This window comes from Ambystoma mexicanum, unplaced genomic scaffold (assembly GCF_040938575.1).
Source record: "Ambystoma mexicanum isolate Mex_15411 unplaced genomic scaffold, UKY_AmexF1_1 Mex_scaf10, whole genome shotgun sequence".
Lineage (NCBI taxonomy): Eukaryota > Metazoa > Chordata > Amphibia > Caudata > Ambystomatidae > Ambystoma > Ambystoma mexicanum.
The window spans coordinates 1,150,001-1,155,000 of NW_027182325.1; the positions used below are offsets into that span (position 1 = coordinate 1,150,001).

The 5,000-nt window shown below is 47.5% G+C and overlaps 15 non-coding genes and 4 pseudogenes across 15 annotated transcripts in view; all 19 read left to right on the plus strand.

The window, feature by feature from the left end:
* LOC138537246 (5S ribosomal RNA) overlaps nt 1–3 on the plus strand; it is a 119-nt gene extending 116 nt beyond the window's left edge. Inside the window, exon 1 of the ribosomal RNA XR_011285388.1 lies at nt 1–3. This exon is cut by the window's left edge and continues 116 nt beyond it. This is a non-coding gene — a ribosomal RNA (5S ribosomal RNA).
* A 106-nt stretch (nt 4–109) lies between these two features.
* Nucleotides 110–228, plus strand: LOC138540330 (5S ribosomal RNA). The gene has a single exon (XR_011288381.1). It is a non-coding gene; the product is annotated as a 5S ribosomal RNA (ribosomal RNA).
* A 106-nt stretch (nt 229–334) lies between these two features.
* LOC138540489 (5S ribosomal RNA) lies at nt 335–453 on the plus strand. Its single transcript, XR_011288534.1, has one exon. It is a non-coding gene; the product is annotated as a 5S ribosomal RNA (ribosomal RNA).
* Nucleotides 454–558: 105 nt separating this feature from the next.
* LOC138543394 (5S ribosomal RNA) lies at nt 559–667 on the plus strand (annotated as a pseudogene).
* A 464-nt stretch (nt 668–1,131) lies between these two features.
* LOC138541989 (5S ribosomal RNA) lies at nt 1,132–1,250 on the plus strand. The gene has a single exon (XR_011289981.1). It is a non-coding gene; the product is annotated as a 5S ribosomal RNA (ribosomal RNA).
* A 106-nt stretch (nt 1,251–1,356) lies between these two features.
* Nucleotides 1,357–1,475, plus strand: LOC138539640 (5S ribosomal RNA). The gene has a single exon (XR_011287704.1). It is a non-coding gene; the product is annotated as a 5S ribosomal RNA (ribosomal RNA).
* Nucleotides 1,476–1,581: 106 nt separating this feature from the next.
* On the plus strand, nt 1,582–1,700 carry LOC138541529 (5S ribosomal RNA). Its single transcript, XR_011289534.1, has one exon. It is a non-coding gene; the product is annotated as a 5S ribosomal RNA (ribosomal RNA).
* A 106-nt stretch (nt 1,701–1,806) lies between these two features.
* LOC138542008 (5S ribosomal RNA) lies at nt 1,807–1,925 on the plus strand. The gene has a single exon (XR_011289999.1). It is a non-coding gene; the product is annotated as a 5S ribosomal RNA (ribosomal RNA).
* A 106-nt stretch (nt 1,926–2,031) lies between these two features.
* LOC138547667 (5S ribosomal RNA) lies at nt 2,032–2,150 on the plus strand. Its single transcript, XR_011291499.1, has one exon. It is a non-coding gene; the product is annotated as a 5S ribosomal RNA (ribosomal RNA).
* Nucleotides 2,151–2,256: 106 nt separating this feature from the next.
* Nucleotides 2,257–2,365, plus strand: LOC138546934 (5S ribosomal RNA; annotated as a pseudogene).
* A 463-nt stretch (nt 2,366–2,828) lies between these two features.
* Nucleotides 2,829–2,947, plus strand: LOC138538422 (5S ribosomal RNA). Its single transcript, XR_011286522.1, has one exon. It is a non-coding gene; the product is annotated as a 5S ribosomal RNA (ribosomal RNA).
* A 106-nt stretch (nt 2,948–3,053) lies between these two features.
* LOC138542125 (5S ribosomal RNA) lies at nt 3,054–3,172 on the plus strand. The gene has a single exon (XR_011290113.1). It is a non-coding gene; the product is annotated as a 5S ribosomal RNA (ribosomal RNA).
* A 106-nt stretch (nt 3,173–3,278) lies between these two features.
* Nucleotides 3,279–3,397, plus strand: LOC138541530 (5S ribosomal RNA). The gene has a single exon (XR_011289535.1). It is a non-coding gene; the product is annotated as a 5S ribosomal RNA (ribosomal RNA).
* A 106-nt stretch (nt 3,398–3,503) lies between these two features.
* On the plus strand, nt 3,504–3,622 carry LOC138541256 (5S ribosomal RNA). Its single transcript, XR_011289266.1, has one exon. It is a non-coding gene; the product is annotated as a 5S ribosomal RNA (ribosomal RNA).
* A 106-nt stretch (nt 3,623–3,728) lies between these two features.
* Nucleotides 3,729–3,847, plus strand: LOC138546826 (5S ribosomal RNA). The gene has a single exon (XR_011290964.1). It is a non-coding gene; the product is annotated as a 5S ribosomal RNA (ribosomal RNA).
* Nucleotides 3,848–3,940: 93 nt separating this feature from the next.
* LOC138542697 (5S ribosomal RNA) lies at nt 3,941–4,049 on the plus strand (annotated as a pseudogene).
* A 106-nt stretch (nt 4,050–4,155) lies between these two features.
* Nucleotides 4,156–4,274, plus strand: LOC138550843 (5S ribosomal RNA). The gene has a single exon (XR_011294587.1). It is a non-coding gene; the product is annotated as a 5S ribosomal RNA (ribosomal RNA).
* A 105-nt stretch (nt 4,275–4,379) lies between these two features.
* On the plus strand, nt 4,380–4,488 carry LOC138543030 (5S ribosomal RNA; annotated as a pseudogene).
* A 464-nt stretch (nt 4,489–4,952) lies between these two features.
* LOC138538423 (5S ribosomal RNA) overlaps nt 4,953–5,000 on the plus strand; it is a 119-nt gene continuing 71 nt past the window's right edge. The window contains exon 1 of the ribosomal RNA XR_011286523.1: nt 4,953–5,000. This exon is cut by the window's right edge and continues 71 nt beyond it. This is a non-coding gene — a ribosomal RNA (5S ribosomal RNA).

Sequence of the window (5,000 nt, forward strand, 5' to 3'; positions counted from 1 at the left end):
GCTTTTTTGTGCTCCAAGTTCAGGAAGTGAGCCCTTTCTCAATTGCCTTTTAAAACTGCAAGGTCTAGCCGACTAGATGCTTAAAAGTACAACACTCACTAGGCCCAGAGCCTACGGCCACACCACACTGAATGCGCCTGATCTCGTCTGATCTCAGAAGCTAAGCAGTGTCGGGCCTAGTTAGTACCTGGATGGGAGACCGCCTGGGAATACCAGGTGCTGTAGGCTTTTTTGTACTCCAAGTTCAGGAAATGAGCCATTTCTCAATTGCCTTTCAAAACTGCAAGGTCTAGCCGACTAGATGCTTAAAAGTACAAAACTCACTAGGCCCAGAGCCTACGGCCACACCACACTGAATGCGCCCGATCTCGTCTGATCTCGGAAACTAAGCAGTGTCGGGCCTAGTTAGTACCTGGATGGGAGACCACCTGGGAATATCAGGTGCTGTAGGCTTTTTTGTGCTCCAAGTTCAGGAAGTGAGCCATTTCACAATTGCCTTTCAAAACTGCAAGGTCTAGCCGACTAGATGCTTAAAAGTACAAACTCACTAGGCCCAGAGCCTACGGCCACACCACACTGAATGCGCCCGATCTCGGAAGCTAAGCAGGGTCGGGCCTAGTTAGTACCTGGATGGGAGACTGCCTGGGAATACCAGGTGCTGTAGGCTTTTTTTGTGCTCCATGATTAGTAATTGCGCAACTTCTCAATTATTTTTCAAATTTGGTATGTTTCCAAAATAATTGTATCCCGTTTTATAGCGGAAATGTTGGACAACATCATGAGGGCTGGAGCTACCTTTTTACATAGAATTAGCATACAGGTAGTGTGTTCATGGGTAATAAATCAACTTTCACATGTAATGCAGTACAGAGAATATTGAGTCCTTCAAGAGGCATGAAAGAAAACCATTATTGTGTTGATTGTTCTCTCCACCTCCCTGCAACAGACACAGGATGGATGAATTAAAGTTATCCTACCAGACATAGGAGTCCTGAATGGGCCCACCAGTCTTATATATCTCGCCTGATCGAGCCTGATCGAGCGATGAGCGTGGTATCATGTTGCAAGTGGCTGCATGGCTTAGCTTACTAAATGCAAATGCATAAGAGTAATATTCTTAGCATTCCTAGAGCCTACGACCACACCACACTGAATGCACCCGATCTCGACTGATCTCGGAAGTTAAGCAGTGTCAGGCCTAGTTAGTACCTGGATGGGAGACCGCCTGGGAATACCAGGTGCTGTAGGCTTTTTTGTGCTCCAAGTTCAGGAAGTGAGCCCTTTCTCAATTGCCTTTTAAAACTGCAAGGTCTAGCCGACTAGATGCTTAAAAGTACAAAACTCACTAGGCCCAGAGCCTACGGCCACACCACACTGAATGTGCCTGATCTCGTCTGATCTCAGAAGCTAAGCAGTGTCGGGCCTAGTTAGTACCTGGATGGAAGACCGCCTGGGAATACCAGGTGCTGTAGGCTTTTTTGTACTCCAAGTTCAGGAAGTGAGCCATTTCTCAATTGCCTTTCAAAACTGCAAGGTCTAGCCGACTAGATGCTTAAAAGTACAAAACTCACAAGAACCAGAGCCTACGGCCACAGCACACTGAATGCGCCCGATCTCGTCTGATCTCGGAAGCTAAGCAGTGTCGGGCCTCGTTAGTACCTGGATGGGAGACCGCCTGGGAATACCAGGTGCTGTAGGCTTTTTTGTGCTCCAAGTTCAGGAAGTGAGCCATTTCTCAATTGCCTTTCAAAATTGCAAGGTCTAGCTGACTAGATGCTTAAAAGTACAAAACTCACTAGGCCCAGAGCCTACGGCCACACCACACTGATTGCGCCCGATCTCGTCTGATCTCGGAAGCTAAGCAGTGTCGGGCCTCGTTAGTACCTGGATGGGAGACCGCCTGGGAATACCAGATGCTGTAGGCTTTTTTGTGCTCCAAGTTCAGGAAGTGAGCCATTTCTCAATTGCCTTTCAAAACTGCAAGGTCTAGCTGACTAGATGCTTAAAAGTACAAAACTCACTAGGCCCAGAGCCTACGGCCACACCACACTGATTGCGCCCGATCTCGTCTGATCTCGGAAGCTAAGCAGTGTCGGGCCTAGTTAGTACCTGGATGGGAGACCACCTGGGAATACCAGGTGCTGTAGGCTTTTTTGTGCTCCAAGTTCAGGAAGTGAGCCATTTCACAATTGCCTTTCAAAACTGCAAGGTCTAGCCGACTAGATGCTTAAAAGTACAAAACTCACTAGGCCCAGAGCCTACGGCCACACCACACTGAATGCGCCAGATCTCGGAAGCTAAGCAGGGTCAGGCCTAGTTAGTACCTGGATGGGAGACTGCCTGGGAATACCAGGTGCTGTAGGCTTTTTTGTGCTCCATGATTAGTAATTGCGCAACTTCTCAATTATTTTTCAAATTTGGTATGTTTCCAAAATAATTGTATCCCGTTTTATAGCGGAAATGTTGGACAACATCATGAGGGCTGGAGCTACCTTTTTACATAGAATTAGCATACAGGTAGTGTGTTCATGGGTAATAAATCGACTTTCACATGTAATGCAGTACAGAGAATATTGAGTCCTTCAAGAGGCATGAAAGAAAACCATTATTGTGTTGATTGTTCTCTCCACCTCCCTGCAACAGACACAGGATGGATGAATTAAAGTTATCCTACCAGACATAGGAGTCCTGAATGGGCCCACCAGTCTTATATATCTCGCCTGATCGAGCCTGATCGAGCGATGAGCGTGGTATCATGTTGCAAGTGGCTGCATGGCTTAGCTTACTAAATGCAAATGCATAACAGTAATATTCTTAGCATTCCTAGAGCCTACGGCCACACCACACTGAATGCACCCGATCTCGACTGATCTCGGAAGTTAAGCAGTGTCAGGCCTAGTTAGTACCTGGATGGGAGACCGCCTGGGAATACCAGGTGCTGTAGGCTTTTTTGTGCTCCAAGTTCAGGAAGTGAGCCCTTTCTCAATTGCCTTTTAAAACTGCAAGGTCTAGCCGACTAGATGCTTAAAAGTACAAAACTCACTAGGCCCAGAGCCTACGCCCACACCACACTGAATGTGCCTGATCTCGTCTGATCTCAGAAGCTAAGCAGTGTTGGGCCTAGTTAGTACCTGGATGGAAGACCGCCTGGGAATACCAGGTGCTGTAGGCTTTTTTGTACTCCAAGTTCAGCAAGTGAGCCATTTCTCAATTGCCTTTCAAAACTGCAAGGTCTAGCCGACTAGATGCTTAAAAGTACAAAACTCACAAGAACCAGAGCCTACGGCCACAGCACACTGAATGCGCCCGATCTCGTCTGATCTCGGAAGCTAAGCAGTGTCGGGCCTCGTTAGTACCTGGATGGGAGACCGCCTGGGAATACCAGGTGCTGTAGGCTTTTTTGTGCTCCAAGTTCAGGAAGTGAGCCATTTCTCAATTGCCTTTCAAAACTGCAAGGTCTAGCTGACTAGATGCTTAAAAGTACAAAACTCACTAGGCCCAGAGCCTACGGCCACACCACACTGATTGCGCCCGATCTCGTCTGATCTCGGAAGCTAAGCAGTGTCCGGCCTAGTTAGTACCTGGATGGGAGACCACCTGGGAATACCAGGTGCTGTAGGCTTTTTTGTGCTCCAAGTTCAGGAAGTGAGCCATTTCTCAATTGCCTTTCAAAACTGCAAGGTCTAGCCGACTAGATGCTTAAAAGTACAAAACTCACTAGGCCCAGAGCCTACGGCCACACCACACTGAATGCGCCCGATCTCGTCTGATCTCGGAAGCTAAGCAGTGTCGGGCCTAGTTAGTACCCGGATGGGAGACCACCTGGGAATACCAGGTGCTGTAGGCTTTTTTGTGCTCCAAGTTCAGGAAGTGAGCCATTTCACAATTGCAAGGTCTAGCCGACTAGATGCTTAAAAGTACAAAACTCACAAGAACCAGAGCCTACGGCCACACCACACTGATTGCGCCCGATCTCGGAAGCTAAGCAGTGTCGGGCCTAGTTAGTACCTGGATGGGAGACCACCTGGGAATACCAGGTGCTGTAGGCTTTTTTGTGCTCCAAGTTCAGGAAGTGAGCCATTTCTCAATTGCCTTTCAAAACTGCAAGGTCTAGCCGACTAGATGCTTAAAAGTACAAAACTCACTAGGCCCAGAGTCTACGGCCACACCACACTGAATGCGCCCGATCTCGTCTGATCTCGGAAGCTAAGCAGTGTCGGGCCTAGTTAGTACCTGGATGGGAGACCACCTGGGAATATCAGGTGCTGTAGGCTTTTTTGTGCTCCAAGTTCAGGAAGTGAGCCATTTCACAATTCCCTTTCAAAACTGCAAGGTCTAGCCGACTAGATGCTTAAAAGTACAAACTCACTAGGCCCAGAGCCTACGGCCACACCACACTGAATGCACCCGATCTCGGAAGCTAAGCAGGGTCGGGCCTAGTTAGTACCTGGATGGGAGACTGCCTGGGAATACCAGGTGCTGTAGGCTTTTTTTGTGCTCCATGATTAGTAATTGCGCAACTTCTCAATTATTTTTCAAATTTGGTATGTTTCCAAAATAATTGTATCCCGTTTTATAGCGGAAATGTTGGACAACATCATGAGGGCTGGAGCTACCTTTTTACATAGAATTAGCATACAGGTAGTGTATTCATGGGTAATAAATCGACTTTCACATGTAATGCAGTACAGAGAATATTGAGTCCTTCAAGAGGCATGAAAGAAAACCATTATTGTGTTGATTGTTCTCTCCACCTCCCTGCAACAGACACAGGATGGATGAATTAAAGTTATCCTACCAGACATAGGAGTCCTGAATGGGCCCACCAGTCTTATATATCTCGCCTGATCGAGCCTGATCGAGCGATGAGCGTGGTATCATGTTGCAAGTGGCTGCATGGCTTAGCTTACTAAATGCAAATGCATAAGAGTAATATTCTTAGCATTCCTAGAGCCTACGGCCACACCACACTGAATGCACCCGATCTCGACTGATCTCGG